This window comes from Parasteatoda tepidariorum, chromosome 7 (genome assembly GCF_982258835.1).
Source record: "Parasteatoda tepidariorum strain Cologne lab strain chromosome 7, Ptep-v5.0, whole genome shotgun sequence".
Lineage (NCBI taxonomy): Eukaryota > Metazoa > Arthropoda > Arachnida > Araneae > Theridiidae > Parasteatoda > Parasteatoda tepidariorum.
In genome coordinates, this window is record NC_141761.1 from 7,512,922 (window position 1) to 7,535,616 (window position 22,695).

Sequence of the window (22,695 nt, forward strand, 5' to 3'; positions counted from 1 at the left end):
GAGTAATGAAAAGTAAACACATATACGTGCACAACAAAAAAAATTATAATAATAAAAATACAACAAATTGCTTTGTTTTCAAATGAACAAACAATTATGGACACGCAATTTTTTTTGACGTTCAAATTTATTCTCGCCCGCTAACTTTAAAAATATTGCCTTTTTGAAAAAGATAATGTTAAAAAAAAATTGCTTGAAAAGTTTTTAATATTATTTCTCAACTGTAGTACAATTCACCACATATTGTTATGCTCGATATGTCTTACTTTGTTCAACAGAAAATACTAAAAATAGAAAATTGTTAAAAGATGCCAAAACCATACTATTTTTAGAATCCCAAAAAACTGCTCTTTTTCTAACTTTAGGTTTTTCTTATACTAAAATGCGATTGATTAAGAAATTTCTGGATATCAAATTATTTTATAGCTGTAATTAGTGTCTTCAGCAAATAGTTGTTAATATAAAAATAATTCCTCGCCGTTAAGAAATGTGACTATGATTTTTCAGAATTGAAATCGTAATATTTAATTGCTTGAAACAATTTAAATTATTAGAAATTAATCATATTACTTTATTTAGTTAAGAGCAGCAGGAAAAAAGTAGTGAAAAGCCCCGTTTACCTATTCATATATTTAATCATATAACTTGAGTAAATAATAATAACATAAAAAATAATGGGCGTAAGTATAAACGCTATAGAAATATGCCACCTTGAAACATATTTATAATAGACTTTGGATCAATAAGTAAAAAATATATATTTCAAAAAAATGTCGAATTGGGCGTTAACTTGCTCGAAATAATCGAATATTTGACTCTGCTGTTTCAAAGGGAGATGAGTCATCCGACTTTTGAAATTATCAATTGTAGACAGAATTATTTAACATACTAATTTTCAGAGCAGCAGTCAAAAAATAAATAAATGAATAAATAAATAAAAATCTACTTGCTTTGAATTTTTCAGAAAGTTATGAAAATTATATTAAATTGTTTTTTTTTTCAATCTAAGTTCAATCACCATTGTCCCCCGTGGCGAGACACGGTGACTTAGTCGCTGAACGTTACCGAGTTCTTGCAGAAAGATGTTTCTTTCGGGAAGTTTTTTTTTTTCCTGTAGAAATTTTCGAAAGATTTTATCTTTTCCTCAGAATTTTATTCAAAACATGCTTTTCTCGCGCATCGGAGTTGGAACAAAATGATTTTTCTATTCTCATTTGAGATCAATGAAAAATAAAGATTAATGAAGTAAAAAATTTGTTTTTTTTTTTTTTTTCTGCAAAAAATTTCACTCTAATTTTTTTAATGCATTTTTTATAATTGAATTCCACATAGTTTTAAAATCCGATATTTTTAATACGATAGTATTTGTTACAACTGAATCTCGAAATGAAAACGCGCATTAGTAGCCCTTTTTTAAAGAATCCGATTTAATGCTACGGATTTCACGATTTTTAAATTTTTTTTTAATGAGATGATGATTTACAAAATGCGAAACAGGAAATTATTAGTGTGTTTTCCCCTAACAAAATGCGAGAATATAGCCCATAATATTAGAATTTTTAATTAAATTATTTTATTTGCTCCGAAAAGTTTCTTTTTGATGTTGATGTTTTTGTTACTTTTATTTAGTAGCATGTATATTTGTTATTTGTTAAAAGTATCTTGCAGAAAGATATCAGTATTAGAGAGGTATGTCGCAGAAATCCCAAAAAAATTCTGAAAAAGGGCGTAAAGCTAATTTAAAAATCGCATTAAATATTTTAATTTAATATACTGTGCCACTAAATGAACCAGAAACTGAAGAGGAAAGCTTCAAAAACATTGAAAAGCTGTGTTTCTTAAGCTCTATATTACTATTCCATGCAATCCTTAAAACATTTAAAAAAAATCGCGGAGCCTAATAATGAAGTTATCCTTAAAATGAAAATTTCAAAACATAGGATTTGTCATCAGATATTTGGAGTTGTTTATTGAAAATGGTGCGGTGAATGTAATCGTTAGAAAATACACTTATCTTCTCAGATTTGCTGCCATCATCACAGTTTCTTAAGGACTTTACGAATTCTGTTTAAAAGGATCCGTATAGTAATCAGGGGTCTGTCCAGACATTTTGTGAAAGATCTTGTTTCTGTAAAATTGCGAAAAAACTATATTTAATTTGTGAATATAAAATAAGCGTTAAGTCACATTCCTTCAACCAGGGTCCTGCTTTTCTGAATCTGTGCGAATAGGGTCCTGTTATTGCAAAAATCGATAAAAAACCTTTTAAAGTTCTTAAATTGCAAATAGATACAAGATTCTTCTCAACAATTGCTGCTACTAAATTAAAGATGCAACATACAAATATTTAGTATTCAGCCTATACTGCTCAACACAGAATATTCATTTCGGACGAATAATGGAAACAAAATCACTCACATTTTTAATAATTTCAATTGATATATTTTAAATAATACAACATAGTAATGTATCACTTTTAATGTGTTACGCATTAAGTAAACTTAAACAATTCTTAAATTTATAATATTTCATTTAAAAAATTGCCAGAATTTTTTTTTATTTACATAATATTCTATTAATTGATTTTATGAATAAATATAAATTGATCAATTATTTAATTCACAAAAAAATATGATTTAATATTAATAAGAATGCGCACACCATGTTAGTAAAAATAAAAGTATTTTCTTAGAATACTACATTTTGAATTTAAATTTAGGGATACTTAGTTTGTCTTGAACCGTCTCTCCCCCCGGGAAGGGTCTATTCGATTAACAAAATAATAATGAAGATGAACAAATCTGTGAAGGGTCCTATTAAAAGATAAATTATTTTGTGAAGGGTTCGTTTCTATGAAAATATATTTTGTGAAGGGTCCTTTAACGAACCAGGTAATGGTTAGAATCGCAAAATACGTTTGTAATAAAAGGAATGAAACGATTCTTTAAAAAAAATGAATCATACAATATTCTTAAACATATATATTTCAATCTTTTTAAAATGTTACTTAAAAAGCAGAAAAATGTTGAAAAGATTTTTGTCACAATGGCAAAAGGTCTTTTACTCACTATAAAAACACACATTTTTGGTGCCTTTACTGTTAGACTATGACTCGGATATTTGTCGAAATAGAAGACTCTATTCGTTATATCGAACTTTAATATGCATTTTAAAACAAGTTTTTTGTATAAACCCTCTGTAACACAATTTACAAAACATATGTCATGGTTTAATTGTTTGTTTTTTCCATCCAAGACAAGTTATATCGTGGGTGGAATTGCATTTCACAACAATGAGGCGTCGGAAGTTCATCATCTGGCTGCTTGCCAAAAGGTACTTCACCTTCTGTATCCAAATATCTTTTTTTTTTCCCCTCTTTATAGCAAACACAAGAGTAAACTTGAAATTGTCCCCACGAAATCTGATGGTTAACAACTCCCAAAGCTCGGATTCGTAAGCTGGCAACTTGATTTTCAAAATAATACGGCATATCACAGTTAGAAACTTATTTGTCATTGCTTTCCTTGTCATCGCTTTCATTGAAACAGTTTCTTGTCATTGAAACAGTGTCATTGCTTTCCTTGAAATTGCAATGAATAATTATTTTAAAATTCATTTAACAGTGAGACTAATTTTTCGCGAAAATAATATTTTTTTCAAGAACAACCAATTAGGTGGGCCAACTTTCGAAAATATATAGATTGTAAATAACAGTCGAGCGCTCAAAAATAGGTGCTCATTTCAAGACTTGCCAGGCATTTTAAAGCTTTGAAATTCGGCTCCTATTTTTGAGAGCTTGTAGCATGTCGACTGTTATTTATAATCTGAATTGTTATTCATAATCTGCTATTTGTAATTGAATGCTAAATCTATCAAGTATTTTTTAATACCAATAAAGAGTGAGTAAATGAAATAAAATTTATTTCAATTAATTAATGTTTTCCTTGTTTTGGTTTTTACTGTTAATGTCTTAATGAGACTAAAACATTAATGAAAGAAAATTTCCATTGGAAAATAATTTACAATATGTATTTAATTAAAAAGATTAATAAATACTGGATTTTTGTAAGAATTATTAAATTTCATTTTTTTTAAGGATAAGAATAAAATAATGAACTTAAATATATAATTCATTTATTATGTTACTTAACATGCGAAATAAAATATATAAATTCTTGCATTCTCTCATCAAAATTAAACATACAAATTTAAATGGAAGAACATTATTCCCCCCCCCATAGGGGAAGAAGCTTTTCATTTAAGCTTAGCATACAAAAATATTAACAAGCTGGTATATATTTCATACACCTTTGAAAATCATACTAACATAAAGGTATGTTTCTTTTAATTCATTAGCAATACATTATTTAAAAACAAAACATTCTACAGCCAATTTAACACATTGGACATTATTCAAAAAGATATCATAGCTTAATATGGATCAAAGAAGAAATTGCTTATTATTCATATGTAGAAAAGATTTTGTATGATAAATGTTTTAAAATTAATCATTTAAAACCTAAGTGAATTTCAAAAACATAATTCAAGGAAAATTTTCCCTCATCTAGATGTTAATTTTAAAACAACAAATAGTAGAAAATGGGCAATTCAAGTGAAATAATGATGCCTAACCATGTGGTTTAAATCAGGTTTAATTGGATACCTGTAAGCCACGTCATGTGTATGTCGAACCTGATTGGCTCCTGAATCGACAACGATATGATGACGTCACTTGGAGGTATATTTACAGGGGTGATTGTGAACCCAAGTCAAAATTCCGGAAAATTTCCCGAGTTTAAAAAAAAAAATTTTAAATTGAAAAATTAGAAAAAAATTTAAACTAGGTTTTCTAGGAGAAGTAATTAAAATTTACGAATATGTCTTTCTTTCTTGAGTTTATGATTATAACTATTTACTCATAAAAAATGTATCTGGCTCTCCCTTACAAACAAAATAAACTGTGTTTTTAAGTTCCACCTTTGAAAATTTGATTTACGGAAATTTCTGTGATCAATGATTTTTTGAAACGTCTGGACCTTCGATCTCCGGAAACTTCCGGATCACTGTTAGCGAAAAATCCGGAAATCCGGATTTTTTCCGGAGCACAATCAGCCCTGATTATTTAATAAGGATTAACTCTCATACCCGATATCTCGAATGAAAGAAAATGCATCAATTGAATAAATTTTGCAGTAAAAAACGAATTAATTACTGACGACAACCTCGCCATGGAGTCTTCAATAAAATTGAACTCATGTATTTGTGGTATTTTACATCTAAAGTTGTGGTTTTTATTGGGGCCGTTAAGTAGTTATTGACAACAAAAAAGTAGGCTGATTTATTTTGTAAGGATGGAAATAAAAAGTCTTTGGCGCACCAAATAAAAATGAATCTCCTAAAAATAATATTCCCATTTAACAACGAAATTAGAATAACATATCTGAAGTATATCTGAAAGTATAATAAATTATCAAAAGATAAAAAATTAAATAAATAAATAAAATATAAATAATAAATTAACGAAAAAATTAACAATGAAACGATAGAGATAAATAAAGCTGCGATCAGCGGTTGCAGAAATTCTAATTTTAACTATCTATGTTAATGATTTGAGATGAGTCAGTTCTAATATAGAGGTTTAAAATGGATTATGAGAGAAAACAAGGCTAAGATTGAACCCATCGTATACTTTTAACCTCTTAATTAATTACTATTTTTATTTAACAAACACGTATTGTTAAATTAATAATATACGTAATATTTTTATAATATATTATAATGTTAATAAAAAAAATTTAAACTGGGATACATAAATATTTTTTTAGAACAATTTAGAAGCAAAATTTGTTTTAATAAAGAAAAAAAAAAAAAAAAAAACATATTCGAATAGCTGAGTATAAAAATTTCGGCTGCGGTTGTTGCTTGTCCGTAAAACGGGAAACAGCCGGATACTTTTTTTTATATTTCAAACATAAAATAATTCCCCCCATATAGTAGTATTCAAAGGTGTTTAAATAAAATATTTACCTGAAACGGTAAACAACTTTCACTCTAGTCAAATTCTCATCGCTTTTTGTTAAATTTTGTAGGAAAATAAAGCTTGATAAATAGTTGGTGACCGATGTTGTTGCATTATCGTTGAATAAGCGCAATATTTTATGAAATACTATATAGTATTTCAACAAATATTGAGCTTATTCTATATTGCGCTAGTAATGGGGGGGGGGAGTGGAGTGAATAAAGCATCTTTATATTGTTAAAGGTTTAATAATATACGGCATAATTGACAATTTTTAGAACCTTATCTAAATATAGACCATTAAAGGTGATACTTAACAAAAATAATTTTATACAATGGTAACAGAGAGGGAAAAAAAATCCTGGGACAACATATTTTAATGTTGAATAATTTCTCGAAAGTAATTTTAAGACTGTATATTAGATAAGCTGTGTTGACAATTAGAAAAATTTTTTTGTAGTTAAATTCAAGCAATTTACAGACGTTATTTTTTAAAATACTAACGTCTATATAAATATGAGTATAATAATTTAAGACTTACCCCTTGAGACCTGAAAACAAAATAATCCAATGATTTATCCATAATGTGTCACAATCCAATAAACAGAAAGATTTTTTTTTATCAGCAGTCTCCGATCAATTTACCGGCACTAGATCAGAACACACTTAACTTCAACTGCAACCGACGTCGCCCGACTGGGAAATGCTTTAACGTTTGCATCAGTTTGAAGATGGTTGTGTTGAGACGAGTTTATTCCTGGAGAGGGGGGTAGGGAAAGTAGAGATAAATAATCGTTTTTTATTTTCTATGGTTGCGTGGGTTCTTTTTAAGCTTTTCTTCGGTTATGCCGCTTTCACTCACTTTTTTTTTTTCTCTTTGGATTTTTATTAAAGAGAGTAAAGTTAGTTTAAATTTAAAAAGATGAATAATAAGTCAGCGTTATATTCCTTACATTACTTTCGACGAGTTTAAAACTAAAGAAAACGTTTGATTAATTTCTAGAAATATTTAAACACATGCCTGTACATATTTTTCTTTTCTTTTTCTTTTTCTATTTTTCCTGTAAAGGGTAGTTTTATTTAAATTGTACTCATGGGACAGAATAAAAAAAAATAGAAAATTAAAAAATCCAACATTAGTCTTGAGTTTTAAATATCGTCATTTTATCGGAATTTTGAATCTGGTAACTAGGTTACGAAAATATTTTTAAATCATTTTTAAAAGAGATTAAGTAAATACATGACATCCATTCTTTCGTTTCGCTTTATTAATTCTCGAATGTTTCTATTGGTGTTTTGTTTAACATTTTTCTATAATTTTTCATAATTTTTACATAATAAAACTTTATTTTCGAATCTCTCTCTTTTTTTTTTTTTTTTTTTTTTTTTGTGGTCCTCCTCCTCCTTAGGTGTTTTCAATGAAATGTCTTGATTCGAGAACTGTTAAACCTGCAGTAAAAATAAAATGTTGATTGCAATTCAACTTCAGAATTGAAATTTGACGACTCATTTTTAACTTTAAACGAGTTTTTTTTCTTTTTTTAAATTAATATTTACTTAATAATTATAGCATTTTAGGTGGGGTTTTTGTTGCAATTTTCTTTAAATGATAATTATTTATCCATTATTGTAGAAAATTTTATCTTTTTCGCAATTTTTATTTTACTTTTTTTTTCCTTCCCAATGCCCACTTGTGTTAACATCCGTCAATTCAGGCATATACAGGGCGATTTTGTTGGCCTCTCTTTCAAGAACACCCTATTAAGTGGGCCAACGTCGCTTCCACAGTAAGGACAGATAGTACAGAGAAGGAAAGAACATCCATGCCTTGCCCGGGATTCGAACCCAGAACCTTTATGATGCAAGGGCAGTTCCCCAACCCCTACACAGGCCGGTCGACTTTTTATTTTATGTTCTCGCTCTTAACTTGATCTCAAAAGCAACAAATCAAAAAAATAAAAAATAAAATTTTTTTTTAAAAAAAGAAACAAAAAGAGAGCGACAAGACGTTGTCCGATATATAAGTGAACACCCGTAACAACATTTTTTTTGAATATAAAAGTTGAGAGATAAAAACTGTTTCCAATGCAAACTGTTCCATGAAAAATGTTAAGGTATTTTTTTTTCACAAGAAAGATTATTTTGTCTCACGTTTTGTATTCCTAAGTTTAAATTTTAATACAAATACAGTTGATTATTTTCCATTCGTTACGACAAATAATATTGACAAAATGTGGTTAGATAAAAATGTAATGAAACAAAATAATCTTTTTTATCGACTTTTAAGAAACGTGTTTCTGAGAACTGTCTTTTCACATTGAATCCTCGGGGATCGATTTGCTAAAATTTAGTGAAATGCAATCGAATCGTTTTATTTCCCAACTGTGTTCGTCAATATAGGAGGCAGATGGGCCAACGTTGCTACCTCAATAAGGACAGATAGTATAGAAAATGAAAGAACATCACCCGGATTCGAACTCAGAACCTTTCCGATGCAAGGCCCCTGCATAGTCTGGTCGTAATTTTTCCAAAAAAGAACAAAAATCCTTAAACCATTTTGTTCTCCTTCAATGATGATTATGAGAACAGCATTTTAATGTCATTTAAAATAACTTCTTGGAGGAATAATTATTTTAGAAGATCAAAGCGTTAGGCTATTATTGAAATTCATTAGAAGAACATAATAGTTCGTATAAAAAATTTATAAAAAATTTCATTTGTCCCCATAAAAGAAAAGTCAAAAATACAGGAATGTGAGGAAAAAGATTTTTTGCCAGCGAAGGTCAAGGTGTTGACGATTAAATTGAATGAATCAATTGATTTGTGTGACGATAGTCGTGAACATTGATTAAAATATAAGAAGAAGAAAAAAGCATTTTGAAGAAATAAAATAATTCATTTTCTTTTAAATAAGCGTTCGCTTAGCATGCTTACCTAAAAAGAAAAATATTAATAATAAAATAATAGAGAAAAAGTTTTTTACAAAGCAAGACAAGGATGTAAAAATGACTCTATATTAAGATTTTATTTGGCATGAAATAGCTTTGTTTCACAAAATTTTATCTTAAATACGAACAACCTTTAGATATTCAACAGTTATTGTAAAAAACACTTCATTACTTTGAGATAATGATAAAAAGGTGAAATGAATCTTAATAGTATGAGTTCACTATCGTATAACAATAATCAAGGATTTGCCAATTATATTATAAATATATATTTCTTCTCGACCTCCCAATTTTTAGTACAGTCAAACCCCGCTATAGCGAACTTCAAGGGACTGCAATTTCAATTCATTATAACCGGGATTAAATATCTAATCTGATTTAAAAAAGAAGGGTAAAATAATTTGCTTTAAAATTAAACAGAAGTTAGTATTGACGACACCACCTTCTTCCGCAGCTGAGAAAATACTGAGAAGTCCTCTGAAGAATTCCTACATGTTTATGGGAATTCTAAAAATAAATTGTCCGTTTTATATGTATTTACTGCCAGGTAAGGGTCGGTGCACAGATGTCGTTACTCTCTCATGAAAAATGTTCTTTCCCGAAGTGTGGTATGGGTACGCGTTCTTATGAGAATTATCTTCCAACAAATTTCAAAAAGATAGTCACGAAAATTTACAATGATGTATTTTTCTATTGGCTATTTTTTGCCGAGTTAACAGTTAATAATGTCAAGAGCCGGTTATGGTTTTTAACTTTCTTATGGTAAAAAATACATTCACATGTTACGAGTGGTAAACAGCGTAACGAAAAATTTAGAAAGGGTACACAAAAGTTTAGGAAACACTGTCTTAGGGAATAAATTCGATCCATTATTTATTTGCTTTGAAAAGTTCTTTTTACGAGGTTGTACAACAATGTTTTTAAATTAAGAATGTTCAAAGTAAGCTTCGTTGTTAAATCTGAAACACGAGAGCAGAATAAAAAAGAATTATTGGATTCATTTCGTAAGTCTCAAATGAATCACATTTGGAGGAGAAATGCTTTTTCAGAAAAGCTGTCCTTAAAGTATTTAAATGTTTACAAAATATAAATAAATGCATGTGGTTGAGAAAAGCATTTATTGTAGTTTGGTGTGGGTAAAATCATTGCCAGCTCAAATACAGTCAAACCCCGTTATACTGAACGAAATGTTCATTCCCATGTCTTGCTATTTTTCCTTCTTCTATCTCAGTTTTCACATCCCTACATATTTTGTACGCAAGACGTCATAAAAAATAAAAGTGAACACATTTATTCTTTGTTACTACATAATGTTTTTTTTTTAATCATTTTCTGTACTTGTCTCATTTATTTAAATAAAGTGTCATAGAAGGGAGCAGTTGGTGAAGTTATTTGCAGTCTTTTATTCTTGAATAAATATAAATGATTGGTTCTTTATAAAAGATGGACTTTAATAAAAGTAATTATACTCGTTTTGAAATGAATACTGTATGACCTCTTATTTGCTTTGATCCAAAAAATTTACTGAATAACTATTTCAAATAATTCAACATTACTAAAAATAATGTTTTTTACTTTATTTTGAAAGAAAGTCAATCTAATGAGCAGCTATTTAAATGAACGAATGATGACACCTTTTAATAGATGAGGTTATGGAGGAATGCCTTTTTAAATAGTGAAAGGAAATTAAAGAGAAAACAAAAATATTTATAAAAAAATAAATAAAAAATTAACTAAAACAAAAGAAAAAAAGTCACATGCGATTTATATAATATATTCTATATTTATATATCCTATATTTCGATATTTAATATTTATATAATATATAGTGTTTTCTAAAATTGTATTATTATTATAGCAAGAGAGTAAGTTTTTGTGAAGTAAAACAAAGTGCTGTTGTGAACACTAGAAACAGTAGAGGTCTTTTTCAAAGTTCTTTTCCTGCAAATAACCTTAATGGCAGATCTTTTAGAGTCGATCTAAAAGATATGGGGTTGGATTAAATCTTTAATTTTACTATTATGTGCGTTAATCAAAATGAATTGAGCAAAACATAGAACCAAGGGCAAATAAAAAATGACAGAAAAGTTAATTGCCATGGCCATAGTATTAGACCCACTACAATATTCTGTGCAAAATCTTAATTACAGCTTTATTGTTTTTACGCGGTTTGCACTTGTTTACGTATCAGTGGGTTAACTTTTGTCATGCAATGCGTTAAAAATAAATACAAACAGAGAAGTATATGAAAAAATCTCCTAAATAATAACCCATTACATATATGTTTAAATATAAAAGTACTGCCTATAAACGAGTGCAAATCATATCATTATTAAAAAACTGCACTGGGTCTAATCATTTGAACTCATTATTATAAATGTGGGGAGAGTAGTTACAGACCATGTCAACCTTCATCTATGAAAAGGTACCCCGACATAGAGTCGAGTTAACATGTCTTATATACTAGTGAATTGTAGTTGTAATTTTGTAGTGGTACAGTACTCCCCCACTAGAATTATATCTGTGATAGAATTCGATGAACGAATACCACTAGTTGATTCATTGCTGTTTTTTTTGTGAGAAGCCGGGAGAGCTGTATTAAGATCACCGTATTTTTGTGAGTGCTGAATGTGAGAGGTGTATTAACTTCACGGTCGTAGTCGCTCCTCTGTTGCCGTTAGTAGTCGAGTAATCACAAGTATGCAAGCCGACGTTGTGCGTGATCGAGACTAGACTGAGTAGCAACAGTGCGAGGAGGTGGATAATGTCGCAGTCACAAGTAGCAAGTCAACTGTTCAAAGTGGATCTTCCATCGAAGTGGGCGTTACTGCCTAGGTAGGCGTGTTCACATCACGTCCGAAGATCACCAATGTGGCACTGTCGATAACTCCGCCCCCACATATTGTATTATTATAAAGTAAATACCTGATGCAATAAATATTCTATATTTATATAATATAGCGTTTAATTTATTCAATCGTCGAATTTATATCCTCCAATCGATACACTAACGTTGTCAAGTACAAACAGTCTCATAAAAACATTAAGGCTGTATCACCTGATCATTATATAATGCGTCTAATTATTTGGCTGTAAATACAATTCTAACTGGAGAAGCATTTCAACAACCATCGCAATTCATTCAATCAATTTGTTCTATATTGAAATCTACGAATCAGTTGTTCATGGATTTTAATGTAGAATTATTTAGAGAAAAAAAAAAAACTCAAGAGAAATAAAAGCAAATTAATTCTGTACCGCTACAAAAATACAATTCCGATTCACTTGTTTTTAAGACATGTTAACTCGATTCTATGTACCAAGTGATACCAAGAGTTAAAAAGGCAACTTACTTAGGTCTAGTTATTAACAGCAGACTGACCTGGTCGGACCACGTTAAAAATGTTAAGAACAAGGCAAACGCTGCAACTATAAAACTGCAAAGCTTGATGTACAGTGGGAAGATGAACCTGAAACTTAAGAGGTTACTGTACACCTCCATGATAAGACCGATCATGACCTATGCCTCGCCAGCATGGTGTAATGTTTCAGGGAGTGAGCTTGGGAAACTCACAACCACGCAGAACAAGATCCTGCGAAAACTAACAGGCGCAGAGTGGTACGAGAGGAATGTTGACATTCACTCAGACTTAGAGTTAGATAGTTTCGAACATCACTTTACCAAACTCAATCGAAACTTTTTCAAGAAAGCGTTGACGTGTACTGCAGCAAATTTCGACTCAGTTTTTGAGTTCGAAAACTTAGCTGAAGACGCCTCCCTGAGGCCAGTGGCTCACTTTTTTACAAGTGATACCATACTGACCATGTGAGTGTAACTCAATGGCAGCAAAATATAATGGCAAATAACCTTAATATGGCACTATAATTTTATATAATGGCACTGATTATTGACAATTAACTCGGACATGACTAAATCACGGACAAATATAAAACAATATGAATCAGACGACTCATAATGGACCATATCTCATAATTATAAATCGGACCATACCCTATAATGGGTCATTATAAACTTGACTTTTGCTTTATTGGCATGCAATCTAACAGACTCCTAATCAGGAGTCAATAATAATCTCCACTTTTTCTTTACAGGACTTTCTTATTTCTAACTGCATAATTATGTATTATCATGTATATTTCTATTAAATTTTTATTTTATTATGTTAATATTTACTAATATCTCGTAATTTCACTATTAAATCATCTTTATGATTATACCTGAGCAATGGCTCATACTAATTTTCTAATTTAAATTCTAGAAACAAAGACCTCAAGGTTACACCAGAAGGATCTGCAACACATGATGAAGAGGTAAAGGGCCCTATGGCCTCAGGCACCTCGGCCAAACTACAGGATTAGGATTCTATGTTGGGGTACCTTTTCATAGATGAAGGTTGATAGTGTCGATAACAACTCTACCCCCAAATTCTTATTTTTAAAATCAACTTGTTTAATCATTGTGTAACCATTAATAAAACGCTTTTATATATTTTGCGAGCATGAATAGGATAGATTTAAATAACGATTTTCAAGAGAGGAGCCTCCTAGTAATACAAGGTGCTCCAAAATTATCTTTACAACTTCTAAAATTCATAACTTCGAACATAAACAAGATATTTATATTCTGTCTTTTGCATGTATTACTGCAACTAATAAAGTTTTTTTTTCAATAGGCTGAAAAGTTTTAAGTGAGGATGTGGACACCACAACAGAAAGCTCAATGCGTCCCATGGTTCATAGAGACGAAATCAGATACACAGGCTCAACGGAACTTCGGGACAAATTTCCAAAGAGACCCACCATCCAGACCCTCCATCCGTGCATGGCACACAAGCTTCATGAGCACCGGATTAGTATTGCATAAAAGTGGAGCCGGACGATCCAGCACAAGTCCAGGAAATGTGGAGCGAATACGGCCATGAGACGCATTGAGCTTTCTGTTGCGGTGTCTACATCCTCACTTAAAACTTTTCAGCCTATTGAAAAAAAAACTTTATTAGTTACAGTAATACATGCAAAAGACAGAATATAAATATCTTGTTTATGTTCGAAGTTATGAATTTTTGAAGTTGTAAAGATAATTTTGGAACACCCTGTATTTAAAAAAAGAGGGATGTAGCACACTTTGAAAAATCACTCTTCAATCAATTATTTGAACCACGAAGGCTTCTCATTTGAACTCAACTGAAAACTCGAAATTTTGACAGACGCAGATTTGAATGTCAGTTATCTCCTTTTAATGTATACACAGTCAAAAGTCTGGTTGGACTCATATTTGCTTGAACGAGAGTTCGAATTCAGCCGGCGTAAAGGGTCACTACGTCCTCCATGTCCCCATACCTCTTTGGGTTGTGGGGAGAGTGGAGTTACAGACCATGTCAACCGTCATCTATGAAAAGGTACCCCGACATAGAGTCGAGTTAACATGTCTTATATACTAGTGAATTGTAGTTGTAGATACGCTACAGTACTCCCCCACCAGAATTATAGCTATGATAGAATTCGATGAATGGATGCCACTAGTTGATTCATTGCTGTTTTGTGCGAAGCCGGGAGAGCTGTATTAAGATCACTGTATTTTTTTAGTGCTGAATGTGAGAGGTGTATTAACTTCACGGTCGTAGTCGCTCTTCTGTTGCCGTTAGCAGTCGAGTAATCACAAGTATGCAAGCCGACGTTGTGTGTGATCGAGATGAGACTGAGTAGCAACTGCGTGAGGAGGTGGATAATGATGCAGTCACAAGTAGCAAGTCAACTGTTCAATGTGGACCATCCAATGAAGTAGGCGTTACTGCCGATGTAGGCGTATCCAGATCAAAGTGGGCGTTTTTGCCAAGGTAGGCGTGTTCACATCACGTCCGGGTCACCAATGTGGGGAGAGTGGAGTTACAGACCATGTCAACCGTCATCTATGAAAAGGTACCCCAACATAGAGTCGAGTTAACATGTCTTATATACTAGTGAATTGTAGTTGTAGATACGCTACAGGTACTGAATTGAAGATGGATTGTTCTCTGGTTCAGATCAAAATTGAGCAGCGGGTGTGACGTATGGGTGTAGCAGGTGTCAAATTGTTTGCCATAGATGGCGCTACTGAAAAAAAAACAATCGCCTCCCATCTGTCTTAATGGCCACCGACAACAACAAACGTTTAAATCACACAGAAAATGAATACTTTTTATATCCCACTTATTCTACATCCTCTCTCATTAATCAAGTAATATACATTATTTCGGGGGGGGGGGAGTGATTGTCCCCCAAAACTACGCCACTGAAACAGTACCTTTCTATGCAGGCAAATCGAAATTTGAGATCGTCCGAGTTTTATATTTATTTTTTCTGACAACAACATCAATTCTGCAGATTTTGGAAGGTTGCCTCTTTTTAAATGTTTGATCCTTGTTTTTGTTCAACACAGATCAAGGAAGCCTTCTCGGTTTTAATTTGTTCAAACTGTAATAAAATTAAATTTTAAAAAATCTAAAAACTGACAAATGTGTCATTTTAAATGTATTACTCAAAATGCATCTTTTTATTGTTTTTAAGTTTTGTGGAAAATTACGTAAGAGCTCTTAAAATTATTTCTCTAATCTTAGAAGCTCTTTATTTTCCACTTAAAAAAAAAAAAAAAGCTATCATGTTGTCGAATAATACTATATTATCAAAAGTTTGTTAAAATAATAATAAACAAAAAAGAAAACACAAATTAAACCAAGATGGCGTTTATTGCCTTATGCATAACTTATCTCTTCTATCTTTTACGAACAACGAATCTCGAATTTATAAATAAACGTTTTGTTCTGTATTCATCAACGACACCCAAATAACTAGCCTCAAAACAAAACGTCTCATTCAGGAATAAAGAGCTTTTAAAATAAGATAAGAAGAAGAAGAAAAAAAATTAAAAAAAACTTAACGGAGAAAATGAAATGAAGTAGTAAGGGGTGGTTAAACGGATGATTAAGTTTTTCAGATGATCAGCTCATGTAAAAAGAGCATAATTCATGATCTTCGGTTCCTTAAGATGTTTTTTCAGATAGGTCAGAATTGAAATAGGCTCAAAATGCGTTGTTAATCAAATGCGATATTGTTCCCAATAGAAAGTGCTCTCGGCCTAGTTTAAAATACCGACAGCCTATTTAGATAAGGCCACACCCACTCACTTTTTAAGTAAGAAGCCTATTCATAGCTATAGAATAATCAACTGCATTTGAACCAAAATGGTTGATTACCATTTTGATATTTAATTTTTCAGTCAGTAAAAATTTATTAATTACGATTACGATATAAATATGTCAAATAAATTATTAGCAGAAAGATTGATTAAAACTTTAAACTAATTTAATTTGTTGCTTTTTAAAGCAAAGGCTAAGCAATTTTAATAATAATAATAATAATATATATATATATATATATATATATATATATATATATATATATATATATATATATATATATATATATATATATATATATATATATATATATATATATATATATAAGAAAACACGGGGAAAGTTAAGAAAAACAATAAGTTTCATTTATTGCGCATAAGCTGCAAGAGGGCATAAGCTAATGTTTCTAGGAGCATCTATATAAATACCACTTTTAATGAAATGAACAGAATTAAAAGAATGTGTAGTAATATTTATTTATCTAAAAAACAAATCGATAAACTCTTTCAAAATTTGATAAATAACAATGGATACCCAACTAAAGTAATAAAATTTTATATAAAATCATTGAATTAATCGTATATTTTTGTGGATATACGAGTATTTACTAAACATTTTCTTTGTTAATTTATATAATTTTCCCATGTGCAAATCCATTTCGAGTAAATCCGTTGCCAAAATTATTTACTAAATAGTTTCTTTGTTAATTTGTATAATTTTTCCATGTGCAAATCAATTTCGGGCAAATCCGTGGTCAAAATTATTTACTAAAAAATTCCTTTACTAAAAAATATCCTTTGTTAATTTATATAATTTTTCCATGTGCAAATCCATTTCGGGCCAATCCGTGACTAAAATTATCTACTAAAATTTCTTTATTAATTTTTCCATGTGCAAATCCATTTCGGGCAAATCCGTGGGTAAAATTATTTACTAAAAATTGATTTATTAATTTTTCCATGTGCAAATCCATTTTGGGCATATCCGTGGCTAAAATTATTTGCAAAACAGGCAATTTATGTTTCTTTTTTCTATTTTATATTTTTTCTGAAATAAATATTTATTTTTCTAAAATTATTTATGGTCAAATTTTTAAATTATCCAGTATAATATTACCTTGCGCACATCCATTTCGGGCCCATCCTTGGTAACTAACAAATCAATGCACAGCATAACAAATCACTTCAGCAATGCAGTAAGAACGGCACTTTAAATTCCTCTAGTTACACTCAATTTACGCTTTTTTTTTCATATTTTGTAATCTGGCAATCTTGTTGCGAAAATTTCCCGTTCGTGTAAGGGGCCGTTCAAAAAGTACGTACATCCCGAAGGGGGGGGGGAGGGGATTTGCTATTATGTACGGTTTTGTACGATGGGGAGGGGCGGGAGGTATTATACAAAGTACGTACTTCATAAACATACACCAAATTTAAATTTGACTTTATCCTACATACTCCTTAAGTAAATATTTAATTTTATTTAAAACATAATTATTTTAATTTTTATGAAAAAGGGGGGTAGACTAATAAAATGTACGTACTCTAAGGGGGGGGGAGTAAGACCTTATGTACGGTAATGTACGAAGGGGGGAGGGGTTTGAAATTTCTCCATTTTTGTGTACGTACTTTTTGAACGGCCCCTAAGTACATCTGATTTCGCTGCTCACTTTATAGATTTTGTTTTATACTGTTTTTTCTTTTTCTTTTCTTTTCTTTTATTTTCTGTTTTTACTTATTATTTTTACTTATTGTGTTCTATTTTATTTGTTGTAGTTTTTGTAAAAAATTTTTTTTTGAGTGCTTCTCACACTCTTGTATTAATATATTTTGCTTTGGCTATATTGATACAATATCAGAAAGCACTCTTTTTTGCGGATATTATCGTGTAAGCAGATGAAAAGATTATATCCCTTATTTTCTGTTTTTTTTTTTTTTTTTTTTTAAATTTCATTTTTTTTTTAAATCAGTTGTTTGTTTTCTTTTTTTTTCATTATTACTCCCCCCCTTTTCATATGTCTATGTCTATAATTTTCCTTTGTTCATTTTGAACTTATGTATATATATATATATATATATATATATATATATATATCGGATTTTCACTTATTGTCTTAATGGTTTCAAATGTGCTAATTAACTAGTGCTTGCTAATAATTAAGTTACATGACATGAGACACAAAAACGCACTTTCTCGGAATAAACATTTTTGAATTCCTGATCTCAAAAAAAGGCAAATATTGGATTGGAATATTTTGATAATATTAGATTGGGATATATATTTGGCGTTAGTCCAAAAAAACCAAGCAGAGTCGTTGGAGCAAATGAATATTTTAAGATAACCCATAGACTACTTCAAGATACCTAAATTTACTCCGTTGCTAAGCAACGAAGTTTAGACAATAAATGAATAAAAAAGTAAAAAAAATATTGATATAATGTTCTGTGATTGGTCGGAGAGGTATGAATAGTTAATATCTCCTAAGCTAAAGGCAATTCTGATTTCCGAGCCTTTTTAATCTCTTTTGAAAAGATAATTTGAATCGATTATTCTAAGCTACTTCATTTATACGAGGATCACTCATTCTACAAAATTTTAGGGATAATCGTTTTTATAGTCAAGAAAGAAAACTGAAGAAAATTGCAAAAGTATTTCGTTGAAATATGTCGACGTGTGCAATTCATTGTTAAAAAAATCCCAAATATCTAGGTTACATCTAGGTTTTCTTCCAAGATGAATAGCATGTTTCGATACATTTTGAAACTTGTCTTCGCAAATTTACCATAAAATGCTACGTTCTTCAATTACTACTACATTTATCACCAAAATATTATGATTTCTTTGTTTTCTTACATCTAATACGACATTTTCAACAAAGTTCGTCCTTAAGATACACAAAAACTTTAAAGATTCACTCAAAATATCCCTGAAAATTTTAAATTTCCTAACTTTAAGTAATATGTTTACTTTAGCGAACATAAAGTCTTTATCAGAATAATGAGCCGTATATTTGATGACTTGTTTCAAAAAATATGAAGGGAGAAATAAAAGTCGACGTTTCAAGAGCTCAAATATAAACGTCCATTCTCGTCAGGCATGAATGGTTTGTGACATTAAACATGTCTTAAACCTTAAACCTTAAAACATGTCTACTTTTATTATCATCTTTCATATTTTAAGTCAATCAAATCTTTTCAATTTAATTTCCGGGAATTATTCATCTAGTAACACAGTATATTAAATTATTTCAAGCGATATTATAATAACTTCTAAGTACGATAAACATTCTTAGATTAAAAAATAATAATTAGTCACTATTTTCTAAAAAAAAAAAAAACAATGCAGTACTTTTACTGCTAGCCTTAATAACATTTCTTCAGGAAAAAAATTTCGTTCACTATTGAAATTTAATAAGTTGAATGTGAAAATGACCCAAGAATCAAAATTTAATAGTTACACCATTTCAAACAAGTTTCCGTTCTACCTAAAGATGTATTTTTCATTTATCAATTCCAAAAGCTTATTCTAGATATACAGTCAAACCCCGATACAGTGAACCTTCAAGGGACCGAAAATTTGGTTCACTATAGCCGGGACTTCATTATATCCGTTCCGCAAACAGTTTTAACTAATGGTTCCAACTTTTTATAACACATTATTTAAATAAATGACCCATAAAATGAAATACAAAAATGACTGAAACATGATATGTAGTGTTACAAAAAATGTGTTCAAAAAATGTGTAGTTCAATTGCGTACAAAAAAAAATCAGTAATCTTTAGCTGATGAGCAATCTTCAACATCAGATATGGAAACACTCTTCCAGACTCCCCGATAATATTTCCTAAATTTATGTTATTCCGCTTTTTTAACCTGTCTAACCAGCCATTCGAGCACATAAAAGTAGTTTCATCAAATCACTTAATAAATTCATCGTCTTGGACTTTGTCTAGATCAGAGGTCGCCAAAGTGGTCTGTATAGACCCCCAGGGGTCAATTTAACATAAGCGGGGGTTGATCTGAGCCAGGGGGTCGAATGGGGGTCGATCCGAACCGAAAGGGTCGATTGGTCGAAGGATTATCAGAATTTTTTTTCAGATATGTGACAATTAGAAATAAAAGAAGAAGACTTGGAAATATATACAGGTAATCTTCAAAAATTGAGCGACGATTTTAAACTGCGTTTTGTTGATTTGGAAAACATTGACATCCCTGATTGGATTATTGTGCCATTTTCTGCTCAAAGTGAAAACGTGGACATCAACCTGCAAGATGAGCTTGCTGAATTATTATGGGGATTTGAAGCAAAGACGCTTTTTAGAAATTTAACAATAAGCAAATTTTGGACAAATATAAATATAATACAAAAATATGTAAGACTTTACGAAATAGCTCAGCCATTTATGATAGCATTTCCAAGTTCCTATAGGGTTGAAGCCGGTTTTAGTCACGTAAATTCAATCTTAACTAAGAACAGAAATAAATTAAATGTGAAGTTTCGAGGGGATTTAAGATTAAAATTGACCAATTTTGAACCCAATATAACGAACCTTGCAACAACAACAAAAAAAAAAAAAACACCAGGCACACCCATGTCATTGATTAAGAAGCAATAAATCCGTAGTTACTTTACTTATTATTTCTACTTACTTATAATTACTTATTATTTCATAAATATTAAGGTATTTATATTTCAACATTAATATATTTTTCATAAAACTATTGTTACACTATGTACTATTACTTTAATAAATGTTCAAAATCATAAAATAAATGTACAAACACAGTATCTAATAGAGTTTTATTTTAATTAACCGAAAATTACTTTTATGGGGGTCGATGGAGATTTCGAAAAATTAAGTAGGGGTCGATGATCAAAAAAGTTTGACAACCCCTGGTCGAGATACTGCAAGATTGCGGCGGCTTCTTTCAGCGCTGAACCCATTCAATAATGCTATTCGAAGCAATTAAAAAAATGCTTGTTGCTACATTCCAATGTATGTATTGATTTGGAAGTAGAAATTTCAAAATTATTGCCAAAAAAAATGAAGAAAATCAATCGAAGACAGAAAAAGGTTCATAACTCTTTTTTTGGTTCACTATATACACAAAAAATAGCACTATACGTGTGTACGATCATTTCTTTCACTCTATCCGGGAATTCACTATAAACGGTGTTCACTATAGCGAAGTTTGACTGTATTTGTTTTAGCGTAACTTTAGGCGTACTTAGATGGAGCTTATTTTAGATAAAACAAATTATTAAAACTGTATAGTTTAATGCATTTATGTATAATAGTAAACTGTATAGTTTAATGCATTTATGTATAATGCATTTATGTATAATGTATAATAGTAAACACGGTTTCCATAACTGATCCCTAACCTCATTAAATTAATAATTCGAATAAATAATAATAGTTTTCAAGGAATGTTTCATTCAAACAGAAAATAACGAAATTATTGAGTAGGTTCTTTGGAGCTATCCTTTTATGACGAAATACAGTCGGACCTGTATTTAACGAAGTCGCTAAATCCCGAGTTCGTTACATGGAAAATTCGCTAAATAGAACTTTTGAAATACTTAAACGACACAAAACAGGTTTCATACACATCATTAAAATAGCTATTAATACACCTTTATCTTGCAAAGTAGTACCTACTATTTATCTTATAAATCTTAAAAATATAAGAAATGTGCATGGAAAGCAGGAATAGAGCAAAACATTATCCAGTGTTACACTATCATGCTACATGCAATTTAAACTAAAAGAAGCTGAATTTATGAGTAAAATCTGCGCTGCATTAATCATTAAAGTAATATTAAACACGCATTACTACATGCATTCTTAATGCCTACTGATAAAATCCGTTAATTTTGTTTGAGTTTTTCATTCGAATTCGGATTTTACTGCTTTCTCTAAAAGTTAAGTGACTTCAATAATCAATTCAAGGGCATTTCCCCCATAAAATGCGTTAACAAGTTTAAAATATTCTGAAATTTTACGGAAATAGAGAAAGTGGATCTCAAAAACAAGTTCGTTAAATAGAAAATTCACTTCGCTATTTGGAAGTTATTTTACGAAGAAATTTCCAAAATGTTCTTGTATTCTCAAAAGAATTCGCAAAATAGAGAAATTCGTAAAAGGGAAGTTCGTTAAATAGTAGTTCGACTGTATATAGGAAAAATTGGCATTCACAGTTTCTGTGAAAAGTATGTTAATCTTCTCGCTGCATATTTTTTTTTAAAAATTTTTTTTATGAAAGCAAGTTCGAAAATTGCGCATTTTTTTATTGCATTTTTCAAATCAAATGATGATTCTGAAATTGGCACAGTTTGGAATATTTTTACAAATTTCAATTTTTAGTATTTGCCGTTTAACAAAATAAGGCATTTTTCTAATAACAAATTATGCTATAATACTATCTTGGGAATTTTGTTAAAGTTGAATAATAATTCTAAAACAAGTACATTTTTACAGCATCTTTTTTTAAAAGAGCAACTTAATGGTGTAATATATAAGTTTACGTATGT

At 30.3% G+C, this 22,695-nt stretch overlaps 1 protein-coding gene across 2 annotated transcripts in view; it reads right to left on the bottom strand.

Moving 5' to 3' along the window:
- LOC107444770 (puratrophin-1) overlaps positions 1-6,746 on the bottom strand; it is a 286,553-nt gene extending 279,807 nt beyond the window's left edge. For both annotated transcript variants that reach the window (XM_071182931.2, XM_071182930.2), the window contains exon 1: positions 6,561-6,746. The gene's annotated coding sequence lies outside the window, so the exon portion shown is untranslated. The remainder of the gene's footprint in view (positions 1-6,560) is intronic.
- Between the last annotated feature and the right edge of the window lie 15,949 nt (positions 6,747-22,695).